Here is a 27778-nt window from a genome sequence, read left to right as displayed (position 1 = left end):
CAATGTTGAAACTAGTCATGATCCCCCTACTCATCATCCCAGGGAGCGGCTCCCGATGATTTCGCAGTAGCTAGAGTTACTAGCTTAGGGCCTCTATTCACGACTTGCGTTCTTTGCGGTGGATACCCACGACTTGCGTTCTTTGTGGTGGGAACCCACGTCTTGCGTTCTATGCGGTGGGAATGTCCGTGTTGTGCGTTCTATGCGGTGGACATACCTTGTTGTATGGGTAGCTAGGCGACAACGGGAGGAGTAAACTCTCGCTGGAGGGGGGATATTGTACCTCCAGAACATTGGGATTTTAATGAATAAGTTTTGAGTAAAATTTTTACTAGAGTTATTGTCTTGGTTCCGCTTTGCAATACTGGTTGAAGGGCTGTATTAAGGAACTTGTGAACCGGAACTTAATCAATGAATTTATGTGTTGAACAACCATGTGTGGTAGTAATTAGGTAACAAAAGAAGTGTGAGTATGGGGTGGAAAGTGGGGGTTTGGCTTGGTTGCCAATGCCTATGAGAAGGGTAGTCCCGATTGGTCGGGAACTCTCCGTCCCCATAGTGTTATAAATCGATGCTAGTATTACTCATTGCCCCAAGAGCGGCGAAGCCTCGAGTGTACGTGCCTCTGAAACATGGGAAAAAAGGCACTCGGGACTTCTCTCCTCTTGGAAGGTGGGTCTTAGGATCGCTAGATAAGTTAATCACGCTGCCCCTACGGGGTGGAACTAGATCTCGATGCTAGTAGGCTCGAACTCGACTCACTTTGTGATGAGAGATCATCCGCTAGATGAACCATAAACCACTTTTTTTGCTTCTGTTGTAATTGATCTAGTGGCCACCAGGTTTACCATCAAATCCGTCGTTTGAGACGATGGGGTGGGGACCTCACAATCGGTAGTACTCAATTAGGTTCCCCTCGCACTCATACACAATAAGTTTGGGAGCATTCTCATAGACAATAATCTTATTTGAGCATGCACCAAAAAAGGCTCTAAATTTTTGAAAAAATCTTTAAACTGAAAGCTCATAAATTCATGATCTCGTCCTATTTGGAGTGAGCGAGCACATGAGTTGTCCCAACACATGTTAGCTTTCAAGTTGGGATAATCCTTGTCTTGGAGAAAGAGAAGATAAATATTGATAGCCATTTTTTTGGCTATCCGTAATCATCATAGTGAGCTACTTCACCCTACCAAAATCACCCAAACAGTGTGGCTATCCTCACATTTTCATTGTACATAGGCGTGTGTGAGCTCGGGGACTTTCCCCATATCACCTTAAAACCCTTAGGTAGCTAGTCATTGAGCTAGTTGAGCCAAAAAATAAAATTAAAATTAAAAACAAATATGTATTATGAGCCATTTTTGTGTAAATATCTCAATGTATATAAGGCCTAGATATAGAGATTTTTAGTATAGTTAACTTGGTATTTATCTCACCATTAAATGAATTAAGGCTATTGCCTGCCTTTACACCTCAAAACTACACTACTTGCCTGCCTACGTGATCTACCTATTGCCTACCTACGTGATCTGCAAACTGCTGCAAGAAACACCTCGCAGTTGCGCTCAACATGTTGTCCTACTTGTGTGTCGTTGTCCATTGTTGCAGCAAACAGCTGGCAGGTACGCTCAGTTGGTTGCACTGCCTGCGTGTTCTATGTGCTTGCAAGTGCGCTCAACAGGCTGCCTAGCCTGCAATCCATGAGTGCTTGCAGGTGCGTTCAATATCTTGTGTAAAGCTCTGGGATCGATGCACTCATTTAAGCAAGTAGTGCCCCATGCAGCGCTCCCACGACAACCGCATGCAACGACTACGCGAAGCCATTTCTAAACACAACTGAACTTCGCCGCCACACCTCCTACCACTAACCTTCCCTTCCACTAATGTTTCATGTTATCCCTTCCATTTATGCTAATGCTTCATCTTTCCATTTTCAATCAGCTGTGCTGGCACCCTCTACTCCAAGAAAAAATCAAAAAATACATCTCACACAGTCATTCCCTTTTACTAAATTACTATTTTTTACATGTATTTTTTCCACTTTTTGTAAATAGACCTACATCAATTAAAGAAAATGACGGCTCCTCATTTGATTCCTTATATTTTTATATTTTTTAGTTTTATATTTATATATATGTGACACTATTCTAGATTCCATGCATTGTTTAAAAATTAACTTTTTTTTTAACGTATAGCATATTTGTGAATAATCATAATTTATGCATATTTTTAAACCTTCAAGAATCTATTAGGTCATGCTCTCATGCAAGGAGGGGCTTACTCTTGGAGGATTATGAAAATTCAACAAAAGGGGGGCCAGTGAAGACTTTTGCAGTAGGAAAAATAGGCATTTTGGTGGGATTTGTGGCATCCACCTTACTCCAAATTTGAAGAATTAATCAAAAGATAAAATGCAGCCCACGAGCTGAATAATCACCTCAAATGTTTTTATAATTATGCGAGGAGAGATTTATGTGGAGAGATTTGCAAAGTGATATTTACGTGGAGAGATTTCCATATCTCAAACGACTATTGTACATGCTCTTCTTTATCAAAAACCGAGGTTTTGGTGCTTCAAATGCCTGTTTGGCTTAGAATCTTTGTCCTTCCACTTAAGAAATGTGATTTGGTGAATTTAAGGTGACTTGTGTCTTTTAGGTTCTATCATTTGAGCTTGTTTGAGAAGGTTTATAGTGTGTTTTCATTGCCATGTGTCCATTTAGCATCCACTACGCATTGGATTAGTTTTGTACAAGCTCTATGGTAGCTTTGTAATGAACCATCTCCATTTTCAAGTCACAAATGAGGTATTATGCAAGTTTCATTTTTCTCTCTCTTTCCTTTGCTCTCCATTTTTCTCTCTCTTCCCTTTTCTCTAGCTCTCTCTGCTCCATTTGGTGTGTGTCATGGTGTGAGATTGCTTGTGTGTGTTCTATTACACCTCTTCTTGGTTGTGACAAAATATCTCTTGCATCCTAGTTTGCATCACATAAGTAGGTGGTGCCCCTTCACTTGTTTGGCTATGGGTTTTTTTTTCTTTCTTGTGATTGTCTCAACCCAAATTGAGTAGCACGGGAGCCTTGATGATGTTTACATGTTGTCTCTCTTGTTGTCCGCCCTGGACCGCCTCAATTTTGGTGCCCCCACTGAGGAGGGTTTGGTGTATGTTGCCGTTGCATATTTCGTGAATGCTTAGCTTTTAGCATAATCAAGTAGGTTTCATGAATAACGAAAACATGTATGACCCTTTTTTTCCCATTGCAAGGCAAAAGGTGCATATTATTGTTAGCACTAAATTACAATTTCAACGAATAATTCATAGAATTTTGGGCCCTTTAAGGTTGGCTAAAATAAATGCTTCAGTAAATCCTTTTGTTTTGCCTCTCATTAGGTACGACCTTACGACCTTAGTTTGGATGTATATAGTTTTGTTTTGTTTTAATCATTAGGTCATTCATAGACCATGGATAATGGTTCATGAATAGAGGGTTTTTCCTTTCATTTCGCTCCACACATTATAATAAATGTTGCAATTAGTAGAAAGATCAATTTTCAACAATGTACGGCATTCATGTTTGGTGCCCAAAGGGTAGGAGAAATTCTCGTGTCACCAAACCCTCTCATCCTGCCTCTTGTAGACTATCATAGACCATTTGATGTGCATATTTTTATTTTGTTATAGATTGCAAACATTGTTGTGTAAATCTTTTTAAGAAAGAAAAAGAAAGAAATGTGTTGTCATTTTGAAATTGTTTCAATGGATGCCCAATGCCAAATGTCTAATTATCCTCTCTTTTTTGGAGAGTCTGGCACGGATGCCGAGTTATTTCTAGTAAAAAATGGCTTGCCGTATAAAAAGACTGATAGAAGATGAGGAGATAACTTTGAGGAAGGATGCCAAGACTTGTTTTCCTCTTTTTCTGAGGAAGTTAGAGAGAGCTATAGAGAGGTTTTGGATCACTTCAAGAGATATTTTTCAAACCCCAAAACACTCAAAAACCATGGCAGACATTGTTTCTCACAAGCAAAAAGACCTAGATGACTACTACACCTACAAGAAGGAGTTTCTATGTCTTTGGGCTACATGGGAAGGAATATTGCTAACCCTAGGGATGGTGCAAAATTTCTAAAGAAGGAGAGATCCATAGTGGGCTTCTATCCCACACTCAAGGTAAAATTTGAGGAGGGTGTACCCGCTACCTTTGATGCCATTGAAACTAGGGCTACCGAAACTGAAGTGTATGTAGGGAGAGCTTCCAATAGAGGGTCCTAGACCTAAGGAGACAATGCAAGCATCCACTTCTAAATAGATGCTCGAGGTAACAACTAAGGTGATTGAAAAGTTAAATGAATCCTTAAGCAACCTATCAATTCATCTTGCACAAGCTGTAGGTCCCAAGGGACAAACAAAGAAAGCTAAGGAGTGAGAGCCATGACCCAGGCAAGCACTACAAGGTTGGAATTGCAGGGAATCTGAGCATGTGATGTATAGTTTTCCTTGGTCCCAAGGAGACAACTTGAATTATCCAGTGATAAATGCAGGTCAAGGAACTAGTCAACAACCAATGCTTCTACAAAGATCAAATGGCGCAAGACCACCTCCACAAAGAATAGAAGTAGTTACACCTTTCCCAAATCCAAATGTGCATGTGGTAGAGGTGACAAATTCAAATAATGTTGACATAGAAGCAAATGGCATTAAACGTGGATGTGGAAAAGGTAAGGAGAAAGAAGGAGTTACATCACAAAGTGACCATGGCAAGGCAAGAAGGCAAAAGAGATCAAGGAATCCAAGAGGACTCGATGTCGTATCAACCTCCAAAACTTTCCTCTTGGACATGGTATGGCTCCATACAACCTATTGAAAGACATCAGAGGTAAGGGTCATGATATTTCATGATATCTCATGGTCTCAATTTCTTGCATTGTGTCCACAAGTAAGGAGGGAGTTAACAAAGGCGGTTAGCACTAGGAGAAAGGTAAACAAGAATGTTCATGTATGGTTCCATACAACCTATTAGAAGACACTAGAGGTAAGGATCCTGATATCTCATGGCCTCAATTTCTTGCATTGTGTCTACAAGTTAGGAGAGAGTTAATAAAGGCGGTTAGCACTAGGAGAAAGGTAAAAGAGAATGTTCATGTTGTGAAGATTGCACAAGCTAAAATGAATGAAGATATTACACCTATCCAAGATTGTTATAGCAAAGGAAAACGGGTTACAAAAGGTCTAGTGTATGGGGGTGCACAAATTTTCATCATGGAAGAAGGACTCATGGAAAGATTAGGAATGAAACACTTGAAATCAAATTCAAAATGGAAAAAAATAGCAAATCTATGTACATAGGCATTTGTAAAAATGTTTTTGTAGAGGCCTTTGGCATTAAGAAGGCTATTAATTTTTATGTTATGTCTACCAAAGGAAATGGTTACCCATTTATCCTAGGAATACCATGGCTAATGAAAATGCAAGCTTTGCAGGATTGGGAGAGTGGAAAGCTGATTTGCAAGAATGAAAATCATAAGAAGGTTGTCTTTGACATGAAGGAGCAACGTCAAGAGAAGCTCCATGAAGAATCATTGCAGAGTGATATGGAGGAAGATTGGACCGATATCACTTCAGAAGAAGAAAGTAGTGGTAGCATTACTGAAGAGGAGCCTTCCATCAAAGTCATGGGCGTAAGGTTTAAGCCAAGCAACCAAGAGACCTCTTGACTAGGCTTGGAAGAGGTAGGTACTCAAGAGAACCAAGGTGTACAAGATGAAGGGATGCTAGAAGGTATGATGTCAACAACATTTACAAAGGAAGAAAGAGAGAAGTTCAAATGTGAGCTAAGAAAGTTTCATAGGCTTTTTCCTAAGGACTACATAGACATGTGTGGAGTAGATGTCATTCAACACAAGATCAAGCTAAATCTTGAGGCCACACCTAAGGCTCAGAAACGAAGGCTAGGAGTCATCAAGGAGCAAGCTCTACTCAAGGAGGTAAGAAAGATTCTGGTAGCAAGTTCCATTTATCCAGTGGAGAGTTCAAGGTGGGTCTCTCCCGTCATTGTCACTCCCAAGAAGAATGGAAAGTGGAGGGCATGTGTGGATTATCATCCACTGAACGAGGTGACAAAAAGAGATCACTTTCCCCTCCCATTTCAGGATGAGATACTAAATGAGGTAGGTGGTCATGAGAAGTACAGCATGTGTGATGGCTACTTGGGCTACTTTTAAATATGGATTGCATTGGAGGATCAATTGAAAAGAACCTTGATCACTCCTTGGGCTGCGGTTATGCTTTTAGAGTCATGCCATTTGTCCTGACAAATGCTCCAACAACCTTTCACTGTTTCATGAACCTGGTGTTTCAAGCATCGTTGGAAAGTCAATTCTGGTGTTCAGTGATTATTTTTGCATTATAGCTCAAAATCATTGCACCTACAAAACATAGAAGAAATTTTGAAGAAACGATATGACATGGGAGGTCAACTCAGTCCTAACAAATGCCATATAGCTGAGGACAAAGTGATCTTGCTTGGTCACAAGGTTTCCTATTAAGGTATTGAGGTGGATCCTTCAAAGGCAAAGGCTCTTATTGAGTAACCATTTCCCAATAATTTCAAGGAGGTCATCTTATTCATTCAAAAGGTGAAGTATAGTCTCGCTTCATTTATTTAGCCTCGGAGTTGCTTCACCCCTTGCAAAAATTGACACAACATGTTGAGTTTGTTTGGTCTGATGAGCTTCAAGAATATTTTTGTAACATTAAATTCATTCTATCAGAGCTACCAGCACTCTTGCCTCCTTGCTGGGACTACACATTCTTTGTTAGCTTTAGTTTTGGGAAAGAAACAATTGGTGTTATTTTGCTACAATAAGATTCCCACAATACCACGATGTGACCAATCTGCTTTTCTAGTAGGGTCATGGATGCTTTGGAGAAAGGCTACACAGAAGAAAAAATCGATCATGATGCTTTCTCTTATGTTTGCGGTGAGAAAATTTAGATCCTACATATTACCAAAACCTTTTGTAATTCTCACTACAGAAAATTTGTTTCCTTGGATGTCATCTCAAATGAACCTTAGTACTAGGATTTCAAAGTGGATTGTGGAATTGCAAGGTCTCAGAAGAGGAGGCTCATAAAAAACTCACGTGCGTATCTCTTCCTAAAAGGATTCCTCTATCAAAGAGCGAAGGATCAAGTGTGCAGAAGAGTACCAATTATCCAAGAAAATATTCCAGCCATTCTAAAAGGTTTGCATGAGAAATCATGTGGTGGTCATTTTGCCCAAGAGCTAACTGTGAAGAAGATTTTGCTTGTAGAGTATCTCGGGGGGTTCACTATGTGTAAACTATCATATCACATGCGTTCAAAACATGTTTGTGAAACCCCTTACCTGTGAATTTTTTTAAGAATATAATGTACCCTTTTCTTTTAAAATCTATAAGTTTTTTAAAATTTTGAAAAAATAATGCCCTTCTGTATATATATATTTATGTAAGTTTGAAGAACTTTAAATACCCTTTTGTTGAACTCACGTGATAGGTTACATTTTTATTAGGTGGCCTCCCCGGGCAGGGTATACATTGGTACAAAAGCTGTCACAATTTGTCAGGCTAATGGAAATAGAAGGTTGGTGCATTGTCCAAGGCAAATTGTTCTTGCAAATGGATCCTTTGAAAAGTGGGTCATTGATGCTATGGATCCTCTGTCTATAACAAAAAATGGTAAACTCTACATTCTAGTGGATATAGATTACATGACTAGGTGGGTAGAGGCTCAAAGTGTGGTAAGGGTACATGGGAAAATAGTGAGCAGGTTTGTCTACACTAATATTTGATGCATATTTTGTACACCTTTGGAGATTGTTTCTTAGAGTGGTACAGGGTTCAGGAAGGGTTTACTCATGGAATTTTGTGAAGAGATTCACATTCTACATCGTCATAGCAAACCCTACTACCCACGGTCACATGGTTTTGTGGAGAAGTGGTTTCATTACAAGCATCATTAGAAAGATGGTGCAAAATAAGACAAAGTTGTGGGATGACTTCTTGGATGATCCCTTGTGGGCATATCAAACCACATATAGGGAAGCCACATAGTTCATGCCATTTCATTTGGTCGATGGTCAAGAGGCCTTGCAGCGTATTGATCTCAACCTTCCAACAATGTGGCTCCATGGCAAAGGGACACAAGATGACCAAGAAACATGGACAGATTGACTTCTTACGTTAGTTGAACTAGATTGAAAGAGAGAAGTGGCTTATGAGTGCTATAAGAGGAAAGCTATACAAGTAAAAGCAAAGCTCAACAAAAAACTAAAGGACAAAGGAATCAAGGAAGGAGATCTTGTGCTAAGGTATGACAACCGACTTGATAATCGTTTTGATGCCAAGTTTGAGACGAGATAGAAGGGACCATACATTGTCAAGAAGGCTTTCAATTTAATTTATTACCAGCTCATGGACTTGAATGGTAAAGAGCACTCTAGGAAGATAAACTGGTATCGGCTAAAGCCCTATTTGAGTCGCCTTCTACCAAAGGATATCAACGAGCTACTATCTCGTGTAAGTTTTGTTGCCACTGATGCATGTGTGTGAATCAAACCAGATTGATAAGGAGCCACACAATGAAAATCTTGTCAAGATACCAGAGGACTCCCAACCACTCTCTTTGACTTTTTTGACTATCCCTAATTGCCATATGAGCTACTTCGCCCTACTAAAATCATCCAAACGATGTGGCTATCCCCACCTTTTCATTATACATAGGCATGTGTGAGTTAGGGGACTTTCCTTAAAACCCTCAGCTAGCTAGTAACTGGGCTAGTTGAGTCAAATAAATAAAAATAAATAAATAGATATGGGGACTTTCCCCATATCTCTTTAAAACCCTCAGCTAGCTAGTCATTGGGCTAGTTGAGCCAAAAAAATTACTAAAAATAAAAAATAAAAATATAATATAGACTATTTGTGTGTAAAAATTTCATTGCATATTGGGTACATTGACTCACTATTGCCATAAATTTTCTTTTGCATTCTCTCTATTCTACAAATAATCCTTTTCATCCAAGTCTCTATAAATTTTTCGTGTGAATCCACTCCAAGGGAAAATAAAAAATACATCTCACATAGCCATTCCCTTTTACAACTTTACTATGTTCTACAAGCATTTTTTCTTACTTCTTGTAAATAGACCTGCATCAATAAAAACAAATGAGGCCCCTCATTTGATTCCTATATTTTTATATGTTTTATTTTTATACTTATGTATATGTGACCATATTTTAGATTCTATGAATTGTTTATAGACCAACCTGTTTTTTTTCATCATATACATTTGTAATATTTGTGAATAATCCTAATCCATGAATATTTTCAAACCTTCAAGAATATATAAGGTCATGCTCTCATGCAAGGAGGGACTCGCTCTTAGAGAGTTATGCAAATTCAACAAAAGATGGCCAGTGAAGACTTTTACAGTGAGGAAAAAGAGGCATTTTGGTGGGATTTTTGGCATCCATCTCTACAACAAATTTGAAGAACTGATCAAAAGATCAAATGTAACCCACAAGCTGAGTAATCACCTCAAATTGTTTCATGATTTTGAAAACTACCACCGATGAGATATGATTTTTTTTGTGGACCCTAGTCTTCCCACTTTTTCTCACAAGTGGCCCTAGTCTTCTCTCACCTTCCTTCACACTTCCACAAACACACACACACTCTCATTTCTCTCTATCCTTGTCTTAAACCTGTACCTTCCATGGTTTATCTCACCTTGTTCATCATTAACCTCCCCTCTCACCTCCATTGCACAATTTCTATATGAAAATATCTTTGTTAGATATGGTCTACCCATAGAATATTTTAGACGAATTCATGGATGGTTCATAGGAAGTTCGCTCCATACCATCCACCATAGGCTAATGGATAGGTTGAAGCTACCAATAAAACTCTATGCATTGTCTTGACAAAAAATAGTATCAAATTCAAGAGCAGATTGGGACCAACAGTTACACTCTACACTATGGGCTTATATGGTAGCCTACAAAACATCTATTGGAACATTACCGTACAACATGGTGTTTGGTCTTAATGCGATCGTGCCTTTAGAGTTCCTAATCCCAACACTAAGAGTAGATAAACAACTCGAATGGATGGGCTATGAATTGTCTTCAAGGGTCGATGACCTAGAGAAACTAGATTATCTTTTCTTGAAAGCTGTAGCTTCTATCTAGCTCAAAAAAGAAGACAAAAGGAATTTTTTGATAAGCATGTACGTTTGATAGAGATTAAAACAGGAGACTATATCCTGGTTTTACATTGAAACAACATGCAAAAAAACTTAAAAATCAAGGGATGTGACCCTTTGTGATCAAAGATATATCACCAAGTGGGGCTGTCAAGCTTGCTACATTGGATGGTGACAAAATGCCTTATTGGATTAGTTAAAAAGTATCATTTATCACTAACCGAGAACGTGAATCAACAAATACATGTGGAAAAGAAACAATCTCAAGAAAAGCGATGCATAGTCAAAGAAGCTCAAGACGAAGCAAAGGAGCATATGGCAAAATGAAAGCTTCTACGACGACAACAGCAGCAGCATACAGGACCACCACTATGGATCAATGTAATCAAAGTAACAGCTTTCGAAGAGGAGCATACGGTGGCTCCAACAATAAAAGTCAAGCTTAGAAGAAATCAAGTGGAGGTCAGTGCAATCCTAAATTCTGGATCTCAAGGGAATCTTATTTCCTACAACCTATACAAGCAGCTAACACTTGAGGAAGAGGTTCAACCAACACAATGGGATATTCAAAGTTATTTGGAGCATTCAATCAAGGCAATGGGATGGACAGTGATACATGTACAGATTAATCAATATCTCTATCCCCATAAGTTTATGTGGTAAAAGATAATCCAGCACAATATCCATTATTGCTCGGTCATCCATGGTAGAGAAAGTACAATGTACTTTCTTGGTTAGCCATGCCAAAAAAAGTATAGACTAATTGGAGCTCTGATACAGTTAGCATTTATCATGCGAAACAAAACCAAGTGGTTCCATTTGCGACCAAAAAAAAAAAAAGACCATTGAACAGACTTAAAAGCTAAGGGCAAACAACCCTTCCTTACAACAGATCAACAATGGATTCCAAAGAGAAAAACAAAGGAGATTACTACTGTAGAGCCGATCACCAAGAATAGTCCAAGGGATCTATCCGAAAAACCCACCAGCCACCACTACAGTCACAAAGAGCACCTAAACAAGTACGGGTTAAGAAGGCAGAGGTTGCACAATTACAGCAGACCAAGCTTCACACTACCTCCACAAAGACAAATGGTAAACCCCAAAAACAAATCCAACAATACAATCAAACCTAGATGCCGGAGAAGTTGATTGTTGCACAAGATAATCACTTGCAAATCTGGATTTAAAGCAACACAACAAGGAACTCCCTTTAGTACAAACTCCTAGGTCCAACCAAAAGCCATCTGTCCAAAGACAAAATGTGAAGCAAATTTGGGTACCCAAGAAATCAGAGCCAACTTCAAAAACACCAACTTAGTTTTGGATACTTAAACAAAGGCAACCACAAACAACAAATGTGAATCTTGGATTCAAACAAGACTGTCAACAAAAGCGGCAACATGGACCAAGAGTACAAAGGCATTCCTTGACAATCAAACAATGAATGACAAATTAAAATGATTATTATTTCATCGCTCTCCTATTGGTACTGACATAATAGGAAACCTCAACATCAAATGCCAATAAGCACATTGCTTATACCCTCCTCTCGTACATCATTATTTTTTCCCATGCATTGACCGAGTATGCATATAGGGATGCATTACATGGCTTGCATTGACATAAATTGATACCCATGCACAACACATACCCTAGGGTGATACACCATCATCCGGGAGGACTCCGACTAAGAGGGGGAGGCATTCTCAATGCGAACCCGACGGACTAAGAAAGTACTAAAAGGGCATTATTTTCTATGTTTTTTTGTTTTGTTGCATTTGATTGCAAAAGTTTTTTGTTGAAACCAAGTACATATGCTCTTATCTAATGTGATTCTACAGATATATGAGGACAAATTCCATAAATGAGCCTCTATATTTGTGTGTGTGTGTGTGTGTGTGTGTGTGTGTGTGTGTGTGTGTGCGCGCGCGCGCACGCGTGTGTGTGTGTGTGTGTGTGTACATGTAAAAATAGCGATTTTTATGCAAAAAAAGGAGAGAAATGGAGAATTTCGGTCAAAAATATCACAAATGATTATACATAGTGGGTTATTGTGTTGTTTTTTATTTATTTTGATTTATTGGTAATTTTTGAGTTAATTTAGTTATTTTTCTTTTATTTTTGTTAATTATTTGGAGAAAAACAAAGAAAAATAGAAAAATCAAGTGACATGGAGACGGAATGACAAAACAAAAATACAAGAGTGATGATTAAGTCAAAAACATATGGTGAAGTCTGGTTGCAATTATGAAAAAAGTTGCGAAAGGCTCGGCCGATCCGGTCAGATTTTGGACGAAATGACAAACTCTTAGAAAATGGGACAAACGAAGTCCAAATTGAGAAATTTTTTAGTCTAAAGTTAATTTCATGATGAGATAAAAGCACATGTTAAATTTTGTGGCAAGTGGCCCAAGGACCCCTGATATAAGATATTTTGGACCCCACTTACTACCTCATTTTCACTATTCATAGTTAGAGAGAGCATGAGAGACCTAAAGCGCACAGATCTTCTACGGCTTTGTACGATGCACACGGGACATCGACTAGAGCGAGACATGAGAGGTAGGATCATTATTTACCATTGTTACCGGCTGGACACACCCAACAGAGAATGATTGCTCGGTGGAATATTATTTTTTGTAATTATTCTTTAATTGAGAAAAACAGTCATTTCACCTTTGTAAATAGTGGGGCTTGCAGAAGCTTCCAGATTGTATCCCATTTTTGACATTTAGGTTGTGTAGATGGTTAAATTGGAACATTAGGGTTTGAGATTGTACGGTATTTATACCACTTTTGACCTTAATGAAGAAAACCTTTGTCATTTTTAAAAAGTTATGTCTATGTGAGTGAGCGTACTCTGTGTATGAGAGAGAGTGAGAGTTTCATCTTGATGCTACGCGTGCAACGGTGGTCGGAATCGAGTACAGAGAAGTACAGCATGTTGCCCCCGACGAGAGCTACGCGCCAACACCTACATTGCGGGTGTACGGTCTGGGTTTCACGAACTCGACCCACGAGCTATATCTGGTGATTCGGTGAGCATACGTTGTTTGTTTTTGCATTTCAGCATATCCACACGTTTGCATTGAGTAGAGCTACACATTAGGCACTTTAGTTTTTGAAAACGACGACCTGCAAATTTCAACCAGATATCCTATGTGATTTTGCACCAGGTGTTTAGGGTTGGGATTTTGGTTCATGGACCTTAGGGAGAGCGACCTATTGGTGTTAATAGGGTTTCCTTCAAGTTCTGTGGCATTTCGAGAACATTTGATGGGTATTTGGCTCTTGAAAGCGTTGTAGGAAATCTCCTCTTATGCACTCTTGAAGGCTGTAGCTTAGACATTGGGTAGAGACCTCTGTAGGAAGTAGTCGAGAGTCGGTTGAGTGTAGGTTGACACCCTATGATTGCTTCCACGTGCCTGCGGGTCGAGCTTCATTCTTAGCTGACAAATCTTGTTAGGTGAGTTCTCGTTGTGCTGACATCCATTGCGGCGTATCCGCCAACATTGGCGCCGCTGCCGGGGACGAAAACCCTAGGTAGGTGACCGATACTAGTCCTTGAGGATAGGGATCCTCTCGCTTGCCAGAGTCTCGTTTTACATTTAGATAGGATCAGAGGGTAGAGGACTCTCTAGGTCTTAGGAGGAGTCTAGGGAGTGAGTGTCTGGCCTAGATCCTTTGACTTAGGTAGACTTAGATAGTTTTAGGTATTAGTTAAGTTGTGGTGTAAGAGAGTAGGAGTTGGAGTGGTAGAGGCGGTGGAAGGAGAGCTTGAGAGTCCGGAGAGGCCAGAGAGCAACCAAGTCACCAATATCACCATCTCACATGATGAGTAGGAGTAGGGTAAGTAGGACATCATGATTTATGATCTAGAGCACTTCATGCATGTTATACTTGCTGTTAGGTTCATCACAAGGTTGTAAAAGATGGAAAAGAGTGTTTGAAAGCTGAAGTGAAGTTCAAAAGTTTCTGTGAGTGTTTCTGAGAGAGTTGCAGAGCATAAGGAGTACTTCTATCAGGAAAAAATTAAATTTTAAGCCAGAAGACATCCTAGGTGTAGGATGTCTACAGGGTGTTCTCGTTTAAATTTTGAAATTCTGAGTTGACCAGTGTGTTTAGAAGGTAGGTTTTACACTATTTTCACCTAGAAAGTGGAAGTTTGACCATATCTTGATAGGATAAGGCCAGATAGAAAGAAAATTGCTAGACATCCTACCCAAATTGTGCCAAGGAATTATTTTAAGACCAAACCATAAGATGGCTACATGAGCATGATCTGCGTGATTTATTGAGTGCTTGAGAAAGGTTTCATCTCAAATGGGTGAGAAAATTGGGTTTTAAACAAACTTTAGTATTTTTGATTGAAAAGGGCTAGGAAAGCTAAAATTTGGGTCTTTTGAAATCCAAATTAAAATCTAAGCATAGCACTGGGTTGCTGACATCAAGGGGAAAGTTGTGTCTCAAGTTTGGGGTCAAATAGACCATATAGACATCCTACGCGTAGGATGTGTTCTGTGTGATTTAGCACTCCAAACTCAACTTTGAGCATACCAAAGTGATCAACACTTTAAATGGAGTTTGTGCTTTGCATTTGAAACCATTTTGAGCAGTTAGACATGCTATGTGTAGAATGTCTAATGCATGATATTGAGGCCAAAAACTGATTGTAGGCATAGCAGGGTGTTGTATAGCTTGAGGAAAGCCTCCTATTCAATTTTGGTCCAAATTGGAGTTGATTTGACTGGTCAGACCAACATCAGGCTGCTGGAACAGATTTCTGATCAATTGACCAACTTATAGGTGTCCAAATCAAAAAGTAAAAACAGCTGTGGACTCAGCACATCAAGGGCAATCTATAGTGCAAACTTCAGGCAAAACAGATCAGGTATACATCCTGTAACATTTAATGGCCTAATAACTTGTGTGTAGCGGAAATTAGCATGAACATAGTGGGCATTTCATTAGAATAGATTCCTAATGAGAATTACAAGAGTGCTTGGGTGGAGAGAGCAACAAAAAGCATAACACCTAGTTAGATAGCATCAACAATACTTTCAAAAGAGAGAGAAATTAAGCTATTGACAACAGTTGAGGACCGGATTTGCATGGAGCCGGTCCCCCCTCCAAAAGGCTTTGTATTATGGTTTCTCCCATCAAGAGAGACATTGTACAATAAAATTCTTTTTGTTCCTTCAAGACTAGCTAGTGCAATGAATATGAAAGCTTCATGTACTAAGCAAAACACTTAGCAAACACAACTTTAATTATCCCCGTTCTCAGACCCAAGACCTCACACACTTTCGAAGATGGTGAGAGCTAGTAGGGTATGAGAGTAGATTGAGAGGAAGAAGGAGTATCTTACGAGAAAGATGTACATCTCCTCACATAATCACTCATATTAGCATATCTTAGCTTAGTAATTAGCTTGGTAGAGGATATGAGCATGCATTGAAGCTTGGCTCTTGGTTGGATTTGCATCCACATGCCAAGAGCGTGTCGATGTAGGCTTCTATCTCACAAGCTTGGAGTAGGTGATGAGCTCTCCATTAAATCTTGGGAAGAGATAGTCTTCTCTTTCTTCACACATGAGATTGTGTGAGTGTGTGTGTGATAATGCCTTGCAAAAATCAGCCCCCTCTCTCTCTCTTGGGTGAGCCCTCTTGCTATTTGCTCTTGCTATCTCCCCATTGGACCTCCCCAAGTCAAGCCAATGATTATTAAGCAGCATAAGTGATAGCCTTCTGACATGTGTCCCCCTTTCCCCTTTTGTGAGAGCTTTAGGTAAATTAATAATTCAACTAAACTCTCATTGGACCCCTTTGCCTCCTGGCCAATAGGAATCAGGCAAGCCATTGGGCTGCTGAATGCTCATTGGACCCCTTGGGAGATTGTCCAATAGTCATCTAGGAGACTTAATTCTCATTGGTTCTTTTATTAAGTTTTTTTAAATTAGTTAAACTAGATTTACTCTAACCTAATTCTCATTGGCCCACTCCAAGGACATCCAATAGCAATTGGGCACACCTTGTGGGCATCTGGCCTAGGGAGCTGACATGTGTCCCTAATTCCCTTTGTGTAAAGGGAGCCTGTGTGTGTGTGTGGCTTTCTCTCTCATCCCCTACTCCCAAGGCTTGCCCCCTCCTATGTAGGGATTTGAAAAGACTTTTTGGTCACACACAAAGCATCCAATTCCCTTAAGGTTGACCTTTGGATACAACCTTTGAATTTTGGAACCTTAGCATTTTGGAAGTCTTAATGGGCTGAACCTTAGGGTCTTTTTACCCCATTGTTGCACATGGCTCTTTTGCAGATGGCCCCCCCTTTGGATCCCTATTTTCCCTCCTTTGGATCCCTATTGTGGCCAGTCTGCTAGCTTAACCAATATTCTAGCTTTTTCTCCCCTGGCACTTCCCCCATATTAGATGATCAGTTTAACATGAGAAAATCATTTAGGAGAATTAGATATTGATTATTATGACATTACCTCTCTCTTGAAATCATAGTCATCCTCGACTATGGTGTAGAGAAGATAAAGCATATTCATGAGTCCTTTTCTTGGCGGGTAGAGGATCCCTATGTTACCCTATGACATCATTCCACAATGGATAACTAGTCCATTTGGTGCTTGAGAGCCTAAGGCTGCCGCAAGCATGTCTGCATATTAGTCCTATCAATCTTCCATAGTAGATTGACAAGATCTACTTGGTGTTTGGGAGATGTCGTCTCCGCAAACTTGATCTAAGCATGCATACTACTTCATTTTTGTGCACAATAAAGAAAAAGAGAGTCTTATAAGACAAAAACTTTGTTCATTTTTAACATTTTGTACATTTTCTTACTCTTGGAAAGCACTGTAAGCATTGACAAGGTTTAGGTTATCCTTTAATTGTATGCCTTGCATCTATCTAGCATCTTCAAAAGGATAATTCTTAAACTTAATAAGATATCTTCGGATAGTCTTACCGCCTCTTAGTACCTTGTCTTCATGTCGGAGAATGGACTCGGGCTGCAGCACCTCCTCTTGGTCCTCGATCTCCGGTGGGTCTTCAATAGTTGGTTCTTGAGGTGGCTCTCCTTTGTAAGGCTTTAATAGGCTCACATGGAAAGCATTGTGTATGAGCCAATGATTGGGCAACTTGAGTTGATAGGCCATTTCATTGATTGGCCTAAGAATCTAGAAGGGACCATAGTACCTTTTTGCTAGTTTAGCATAGTACTTTTGGTGGCCCGTAGGATTCTTGTCCGTCGTGTGCCTTAATCTAGCCTTGGGAAACTTTAATAAGACCCAATCATTTTCTTTAAAGGTTTGGCTCTTCTATGCTTGTTAGCAGCAGCCTTTTGCCTTTGCTGTGAGATAGAGATAGCATCCTTAATCTTTTGAAAAGATTCTTGTAGGTCCCGGCTATACTCATCTGCAGCGAAGATCTTCCCATGTACCTTAAGTAGCAAGGGACTTTTTGATCTCCCCTCAATTACCTCGAAAGGTGCTTTTCCCGTGGAAGTATATACAGCGTTATTGTAAGCATACTCCACTAAGGGTAAGTACTTCTCCCATTGGGATCTTTGATCTACTTCCGTTACATAGGCTTTTAGCAGATCGAGAATTGTTAGGTTAGCTATTTCACTTTGGCCATCCGTTTGTGGATGATAGGCCGAAGAGAAGTTTAGCCTTGTTCCTAAATTCTCAAAGAGACCCTTCCAGAAATTACTGGTCATTCTAGGATCTCTATCCGACACTATAGACATTGGCAAGCCATGGTACTTGAAAATTTGTGAAATGAAGAGGGTTGCCATTTAATGGGATTTGATAGTCTTTTTGACAGGTATAAAATGAGCTTGTTTACTGAACCTGTCTACTGTCATCCATATTCCCGTATTCCCATGGATAGACTTAGGCAATCCAAAGATAAAATCCATGGATATGCTATCCCATGGTGAATTAGGGATTGGCAAGGTTTGAAGCAATCCAAGTTGCTTCCCTCTGTCAAATTTTGTCTTTTGGCATACCACACATTTAGAAACATACTCTTGTATGTTCAGTTTCATGGTAGGCCAATAGAAATATGTTTCAATTCCCTTTAAGGTAGACTGAATCCCTCTATGCCCCGCATAAGGTGGAGCATGAGATTCATACATTACTTTCTCACGTAGTGAGTTAGTAGCGCATAGTCTATTGCCATAGAGAAGATAACCATCTTGTAAAGTAAATGGTTCTTCTTTCTTCCCTAATGCAAGGGCTGAAATCACATCTCTAAAATCGGGATCAATGGCGTACTCATCTATCATTGAAGATAGATCATTGTGAGTTGCTATGGAAACCGCATTCACTCTCGGATGTCTTCAGAGTGCATCAACTACTTGATTATGCTTGCCAGCAATGTGAGCAATATGAAAATGAAATTGCGAAAGGAAATTTGCCCACCTCATTTGTTTGTCGGAGAGCTTGGTCTGCGTCATGAAGTACTTAAGACTTTGGTGATCCGTTCGCAGAATGAAAGGAGTCCCCAATAAATAGTGCTTCCATGAGTCTAAGGCATGTAGAACTGCAAGGAGTTCCTTTTAGTATATGCCTAGAGCTTGCTCAACAAGGTCGATCCTTTGACTCTCATAGCCTATGGTGTGCCCTTCTTGGCGCAAAACAGCTCCAAGGCAATCACCACAAGCATCACATTGGACCTCAAATGGTTTTGAGAGATCCGGTAGTGTAAGCACAGGTTGAGAGATAAGCTTTTCTTTAGCATTGTTCTCCTTAGCAGACCATGTATACCTAACGCTTTTCTTTGTTAGGTCATGTAATGGTCCCACAATTTGTGAGAACTTTTCTATGAAGCGTCTATAGTATGCACACATACCTATAAAGCTTCTTAGTTCATGACGATTCCTTGGTTTAGGCCATCCTTTTATTACCTCTAACTTTGATGGATCCATTTGGATGCCATCTTGAGAGATAATGTGACCTAAATACTGAATCTCTTGCAAGAAAAATTCACTTTTCTTTTGATTAACAAAAAGTTTATTCTCTCTTAAAACTTGAAATATTACCTGGAGGTGTTGCTTGTGTCCGTCTAATGAATTAGAGTAGATGATAATATCATCAAAGAACACTCCATTGAAGGTTCGATGACGCCTGAACAGCTTCTCCATCAAGCGGTTGAATGTGGCTGGTGCATTGGTCAAGCCAAACGGCATGACAATGTATTCGTAAAGACCAAATGTGGTGTGAAATGCGGTCTTTACAATGTCTTGATCAACTATCCTTATTTGATGATAGCCACTTTTTAGGTCAATCCCATTGAAATAGGTTGATCCTTGTAGCTTATCAAATAGGTCTTCTACCCGTGGAACGAGAAACCTATTCTTGATAGTGATCCTATTTAGTCCTCTATAGTCGACACACATACAATATGTGCCGTCTTTCTTTTGCACTAATAGCACAGGTGAGCAAAATGGAGATGAGCTAGGCCTAACCATGCCCTTATCAATTAACTCATGCACTTGCCGCATAATCTCCTCTTGTTGAGCTTGAGAAACTCTATAAGGAGGTTTGTTAGGCGGTGAACTTCCTGGAAGAAGTTCAATTGCATGGTCATCATTACCTCGTTTAGGAGGTAGCTCACAAGGGATGTCGTCAATAAAAACATCTTGAAACCCCTTGAGAAAATTGGATAACTCTAATTCCTTTTGGTTGCTTTTTTTTTCTTTTGCTAAAGCATTAGGTTCATTTTGAGAATCTTTAACAAAAATCATGTACACGGAAATAGAGCTCTTTATTGACTTGTTGAAAGCTGGTGTATGTCTTTTTCCCTGAACTTAAAGGAGATTCTCCTTTCAGGAAATTTAACATCGGCAGCCAGGCGGTCAAACCATGGTGCCCCTAGGATTACATTCTCATGCTTGAGAGAAGAGATAAAGAAGTCCTCTTTGTCCACATAGCTTTGAACATGAAGCCTCAATTTCCCGATTAAGGGAGTGACTGAAGCTTTTTGCTCCTTGAAAGCACTGTCTGCAGGTAGGACATCTCCCATCTCATAGGCTTGTATGCCTAGCTTGGTGGCCAACTCTATAGATATAAAATTGTGAGTAGAACCAGGGTCAAAGAGAATAAAAGCATCATGTTCTCTTACCTTTCCCTAAGCATGGCATAGAGGAGATCCTTTGTGTGGTGAGTTTGGTGAGTCTCCTCCTCTTGGATTTCAACCAAGGAAGCTCTAGGAGGATCTTGGCGGTTGTTCTTTTGGGGACAAGCGCGGTACGCATGCCCTTGTTCGCCGCACTTGAAGCACCGGTTATCCTTGCGATAACGCTCAAGCTCTTCAGGAGAGAGTTTGTTCTTACCTTCGTAAACTCCCTTCTCTTTAGCTTTGTTGGAGTTGCCCTTAGGAGACTTTTGGACATTGTCCTTCCCCTTAGTCTCATTGGAACCCTTGTTTTCCAAGGGCTTATTATTTCTTTTAGCCCCCGTTTGGAAATTGATTCGAGAGGCCACCATAGTATGGTGTATTACTGCCGATATGGTATGTGGCCTTTGGGAGTTGACATACTCCGCCATTTCTTCGGTTAAGCCCGCACAAAATTGTTGCTTTTGCTCTCCAAAATCCAAATTTTTGAAGACAGTGGTTTTGAGTTGTAGGTCCCAAAACTTGTCTACATATTTGTGGATGGATTCATAGGGAGAGACCTTTAGGATTCGCCATTCGGTGAGTACTTTGTCTTTGGCATCGGTGGCCAAAAACTGCTTCATAATGGAAGCTCTTAAAGCTTTCCATGTTCGTGGGGCTTCACCGTTGGCTCGTAGGCTAGACCACCATTGCCTGGAGGACTTTTGAAAGTGCATAGCTACATGGCGTAGCTTAGAGGACTCCGTGAAGCCCTCATCTCCAAACGCCGCATCGAATTGCTGGATAAATGTCAAGACTTTGTCCGTAGCACCAAAGGTACCATCATAGGTAAGGAAACAGATGCTCTTCCCTCCCTCTTTGAATTTCTTCAATTTGGACGACCTCCTCCATGCGACATAGGATTTCCTATGGCCTCTTCTTTTTCATGGTTCAAAGGTTGCACCATCACTTTCTTCAGAAGGTGAAGAATTTGAAGAAGGTGGAGAAGAGGGTGACCTCTTTCTCGCATTTTTCTTGTCTTGATCTTCGTCGTCTTTACCATCACTTTCATACGAGGAAGAGGATGAAGAAGATGGAAAAGAGGGTGTCCTCTTTCTCGCCTTTTTTTTCTCTTGCTTTTTATCATCCCTCTTTGAATTATGACGTGGAGAAGAGTGTGATGGTCTTCTCTGCTTTGGGGGTGATGGAGAGCATTTAGCCCACCGTCTTCGTGGAGCCATCTCCGCCGAGGTGGCGGGAGACTCACTTCTTTCTCGTTCCTTTAGTGGAGGCTCTTGAGTTCTCCTTTGGGAAGGAGATGCATCATCAAGAAGTAAATTCTTGAGCCCATCGTACGGATTCTCTTCTTCTTCCAGAATCGGAGAGAGACCTCTTTTGGGAGTCTCACAAGGAGGCTTCCTAGGTGTTCTCTCGTCATGATGATGAGCTTGAAGAATCCCGTGAGCATGGAGCTGCCGTTGCACTTCACTTTGGAGAGATGGATTGCCCATGCTTGTTGAAGCCTAGAAAAAAGATAGTTAACAAGCATTGAAGCATCATTAGTAGCTTGCTCATGAGCACAATCAAAGTTATCAACATTAACTTCACTCTCTTTACTATTGTCAGTCATTCTAACAACTTTTAGGTGTAAACATTTTAGGTGTACTTTGGCACTTCAAGCCCTAGTTGCAACTCCTCTTTACCCCTTTAGAAAAAGCACTGAAGCTACTGTACCCGTGGCTCGAATACCATTAATTGCAAGGAATCGAAGAGAGGGTCTTTCGACACCAAAACAGCACCGGCTCCTGTCAAGCTTCTAATAGCTCAATAGTTGTTAAGCCCTAGGCAAGCCCCGTAGGACTCCACTATTAAGACCATAGCTCTCGACGGTGATGCCCCGTTAACTGCACGAAGGCAGGCGCACTGCAAGGCTGAAAATTCCCTATTCTACTTACTCACAGGCAATTATTAATACCAACCATTTATTGCTAGCTTGAGGACCTCCCTTCTTGAGCAAGAAAAGCGAAACCTTGTGCTCTGATACCAATGTAACATTTAATGGCCTAATAACTTGTGTGTAGCAGAAATTAGCATGAACATAGTGGGCATTTCATTAGAATAGATTCCTAATGAGAATTACAAGAGTGCTTAGGTGGAGAGAGCAACAAAAAGCATAACACCTAGTTAGATAGCATCAACAATACTTTCAAAAGAGAGAGAAATTAAGCTATTGACAACAGTTGAGGACCGGATTTGCATGGAGCCGGTCCCCCCTCCAAATGGCTTTGTATTATGGTTTCTCCCATCAAGAGAGACATTGTACAATACAATTCTTTGTGTTCCTTCAAGACTAGCTAGTGCAATGAAGATGAAAGCTTCATGCACTAAGAAAAACACTTAGCAAACACAACTTTAATTATCCCCGTTCTCAGACCCAAGACCTCACACACCTTCGAAGATGGTGAGAGCTAGCAGGGTATGAGAGTAAATTGAGAGGAAGGAGTATCTTACGAGAAAGATGTACATCTCCTCACATAATCACTCATATTAGCATAGCTTAGCTTAGTAATTAGCTTGGTAGAGGAGATGAGCATGCATTGAAGCTTGGCTCTTGGTTGGATTTGAATCCACATGCCAAGAGTGTGTCGATGTAGGCTTCTATCTTACAAGCTTGGAGTAGGTGATGAGCTCTCCATTAACACTAGGTTGGTAATGGGACACTTTTATGTCCTGGGACACTTTTATGTCCTGTTAAGTGACCATTCTCCTTGAATTATGTCAAGAGTTTCAAAATGGATTTTGAGGTGCTATCTGTCTAGAAAGTTGTCTCATGAGCTGAAAAAAACTCGAAAATTTTTTGGAATATCAATTCCATCTTTAACCTTGTCCTTGCACAACATTTCACAACCTAAACTATATGAAAAAACGGGTCCTGTTTTTGGCTTTTTTCAAATTTTTGCAACTATACCACTCTAGAATTCATGTTTGTGAGGTCTATAATGCTAGAGAACTATCTTTAGTAGTCCTCAACATGTCCTAATGCTTCTAGGGAGAAATAAATGTTAAAGTTGTAAGTTATGACCAAATTACAAAAATTGTCAAATCCTGTTTTTTAGCCAATTTTAGCTCTTTTATGATTTTTTTGGTGGCTTTCATGATATCCAAATGCAGTTTTGATTTTCTATGTCGCATATTGTGACATAAAGCTAATATTTCCTTAGTTTTGGGGCACCTAATACCCTATTTTTCATAGTAGACAACGATGGTTGATTTTTTCAATTATAGAAGAAAACGAAACATTCTAGTATATCAAGTATAGCTTTTTCAATATTGTTAGTTTCTTGTGACAACTACATGCATTTTGTAGGTAGTAACCATATCTAGTCATAAGGATCAAATTTGGCTAGATACTGAATAGTTTCTATGGGATTCTACAACTCATAATGTTGATCCCAGTTTTTTTATGTTTGCTGTATTTAGCACTTCATCTTTGTCCCCAAGATTCCCCGTGGTAAGAGATGTATTATTCTTTTGACATGCTCCATGGCTCCTTATGAACCTAAAGGACAACAGGGAACTAAGAAAACATGCATATATTATTTGTATTGAGCGTGGCTATAGAAACTTTGATGATAGGTTTGCAGAATGGTAAAAATTCAACTTTTTTGTACCTATTTCTTTTGGCAAAACAAAAAATAGGGAGTGAGAAGCAATCATATGTTCTGATCACCAACCCATTGAAGTTAACTAGGGAATTTATCTCAAGTCCTACAAAAATCCCTAATCTTATTTTTATGCAACAAAACGTAAGAAATGACTGTTTTGATGAAAATGTACTGGTCCGTCAACTTTGGAGGCTTGGTGTGACCAAAAGATGAGAAATTTTACAAGTTTCTTATTTTTTCCATGTGTAGTAGGCCTTGAACTATAACCTCATGAAAGGATTTTACAAAATGAGTGGATCTACTATGGTTTTGGAGGTTTTTTTCAAAACCCTGAAAGGACACTTTTATGTCCTGTTAGGTTACCAACCTAGTGTTAAAGCTTGGGAAGAGATAGTCTTCTCTTTTTTCACACATGAGATTGTGTGAGTGTGTGTGTGTGTGATAATTCCTTGCAAAAATCAGCCCCCTCTCTCTCTTGGGCGAGCCCTCTTGCTATCTCCCCATTGGACCTCCCCAAGTCAAGCCAATGATTATTAAGCAGCATAAGTGATAGCCTTCTGACATGTGTCCCCCTTTCCCCTTTTGTGAGAGCTTTAGGTAAATTAATAATTCAACTAAACTCTCATTGGACCCCTTTGCCTCCTGGCCAATAGGAATTAGGCAAGCCATTGGGCTGCTGAATGCTCATTGGACCCCTTGGGAGACTGTCCAATAGTCATCTAGGAGACTTAAGTCTCATTGGTTCTTTTATTAAGTGTTTTTAAATTAGTTAAACTAGATTTAATCTAGCCTAATTCTCATCGGTCCACCTCCAAGGCCATCCAATAGCAATTGGGCACATCTTGTGGGCATCTGGGCTAGGGAGCTTACATGTGTCCCTAATTCCCTTTGTGTAAAGGGAGCATGTGTGTGTGTGTGAATTTCTCTCTCATCCCCTACTCCCAAGGCTTGCCCCCTCCTATGTAGGGATTTGGAAAGACTTTTTGGTCACACACAAAGCATCCAATTCCCTTAAGGTTGACCTTTGGACACAACCTTTGAATTTTGGAACCTTAGCATTTTGGAAGTCTTAATGGGCTGAACCTTAGGGTCCTTTTAGCCCATTGTTGCACATGGCTCTTTTGCAGATGGCCCCCTCTTTGGATCCCTATTTTCCCTCCTTTGGATCCCTACTGTGGCCGGTCTGCTAGCTTAACCAATATTCTAGCTTTTTCTCCCCTGGCACTTCCCCCATATTAAATGATCAGTTTAACATGAGAAAATCATTTAGGATAATTAGATATTGATTATTATGACACATCCTACGCGTAGAATGTCTACAGGGGCTTAGTGAAGCCAAAAGCTGAGTGAGGACATAGAGTGATGTTCCAATTGACTTAAGAGTTCCAGAAATTCTTTCAGAAGTGAAATTGGACCTTGTTTGACCTTTTGACGAAGCAAAGACGGAATTAAAACTTTCCATGTATTTTGACCAACATTCGAGGAAAGTACAATTCCAGATTAGGAGACCTAATCAAGAACATCCGAAGTGTATAAAATACAGTAGTGGTGGACTCTAACCCTCCAGTTATACCAATCATTACTAAGACCACCTCTAGCAATAAAATGCTTTGATTCAATTGCCAAAATTAAACGCTTGTGTACAGGTATATTCAGCGGCAAGGCAATAAGTTGGGCAAAAATTGATCCTTTACCAGGTGAGTGTTTGGATTTGTGATAAATTGCATTGCTAAGTTTGATGAATTTAAGATCAGGAAGACACATTCCTAGAGATCAAAAGGTGGCAGGTGATTAGGGTAGCTTAGTGTCCACCGAGGAGAGTGTAACTCAGGCAAGGCTAGATCCACTAGCACCGATCATTGAGGAGGGTAGTGATGCTGACACTTCATCAAATAAGTCATTCTTCATGATGGGTAGTCAACAGCCAGGAGGTTTCTCCGATGAACGACCAATGCTAGGAGGAAGCACCTCCCAAAATCCTTTGAACGATTCAAAGTTCACTATAATCTCCTTAGAAGGAACAAACTCGAGGGGAGCCCTAGTTTATTCTGACTATCGAGGACGCAATTGTATTTGTATTGAAGAAAGACCTGCTCAGAGATTGGAGATAATTCGAGTCTATGATGATGGAAACAGATTCCGAGACAAAAAGGGGAACCACTATCTGATAGTGAGTAACCCTGAGGATTACAATAGATATGGAGATAACGTGGCAAAAGGAAAAATGGTTTCGGAAACTCAAGAGCCGCCTCCAAACATTGATCGACCCGGAACTCTTTTTATGTATGATAAGAAAACAACTAGGGTCTCTACCTGTAATGAGAATGTGGGAATTTACAAGCATGAGAGCGAGGGAGTAGTCTCTTATTTTCAATGCAAAGAACCCTACCCAAACAAATTAAGCAAAGACAAGGTTCTTTACTTATTCTCTTATGAAATTGCTATGGGGAAGGATATCATTTTTGTTGATAGGTATGGGTGAGAATACAAGCGTATTCTCCTAGAGCAGGTAGAAAAGGCAACAGTTCTAGAAACATCAACATATGCCCCCGAAGAAGTGCCAAGGGTCACCTACACCCCTAGCAAGTTGACAAATCCATTTTCAGAAGAGTACGACGCGACCTCACATTCTAACCTACAATAGACATTCAACTACCAAAACCAACTAGCAACCCAACCATCATTGCTGAGGCATGGCTTCGACAAAGTGCAACATTAGAACAAGACCAAAATCGAGATGGTTATCCAGCCACACGAGGGCTAAGGGATTTACAAGAACCACCACTCTATTCACGGTATCAAGGCGAGATTAAGCCAAAAACTCAAGGGTCAACAGAGCCTGGAAAACAACCTATAGAGCGAGTTCGAAGAGAGGAACCATCTCTTGCAAAAACCATAAGAAATTATGGCTTAGGAGCACCTCTGGGAGAGGAACCCGCGCACTACCGAAAGCGAGAGGAGGTATATCGATTGGGACGAGGAGAACCAATGATGAGATTTGTAGACCATCGTAGAATTAGACCTTCTCAAGTGCAAAAATGGGTAAACAAGAAATACATGGGAAATAGAGATCCTAGGGATCATGTAGCAGCCTTTGTGCGTGTAATTAGAGGTGAAGAAGTGTTAGAATTCCCTACCCAATTTGTAGGGTTTTGACTGACCCTAGAGGAGAATGTTGCTACTTGGTTTGACTCTGTGGAAGGTAGAGACTTTGAGTCTATGGAGGAGGTGTTTGACGAGTTTATTGAGGAATTATCAGAAAGGGGGATAGCTCATAATACAGTCTCACAAATCCATAAATTCAAACATAAAGAAGGGGAGTCTGTGCGAAAGGCAACCCTACGACTAAAAAGATATGTTAAGTTCTACCATGTGGAAGAACTACCAACTCAGTCCAGACTTATGCTTATATTTATTCAAGGACTAAGGAATGCATATCTCCAGAAGGACTTACATATCAAGAGGAGCACGACATCAAATGAGTTAACTAAGGAAGCTCTTTACCTTGTAGACAATTGTGCGGTCTACAAGGAGGGTGAATTCAAGGATCTTGATGACGATTCATCCTCACAACAAAGTGGAAGTAAGTCCGCTAAGACAGCACCGAAAGGAGAAGTAGCTGGAAGCCAGGAGCAGCTTGTAGAGGAAGTGCTAAAAAAGATTAACCTGTATGCCAAACCTCAGGCTAAACAGCCAAAGTGGTGTGCTATTGAACAAAAATGGACAAACCATGTGACGGAGGAATGTTATTATAACAA

The sequence above is a fragment of the Adiantum capillus-veneris genome, chromosome 11 (assembly GCF_014529385.1).
Source record: "Adiantum capillus-veneris isolate H3 chromosome 11, ASM1452938v2, whole genome shotgun sequence".
Taxonomy (NCBI): Eukaryota; Viridiplantae; Streptophyta; class Polypodiopsida; order Polypodiales; family Pteridaceae; genus Adiantum; species Adiantum capillus-veneris.
The sequence above is the reverse complement of the archived record's forward strand: the minus strand, read 5'-3'. Positions refer to the sequence as shown.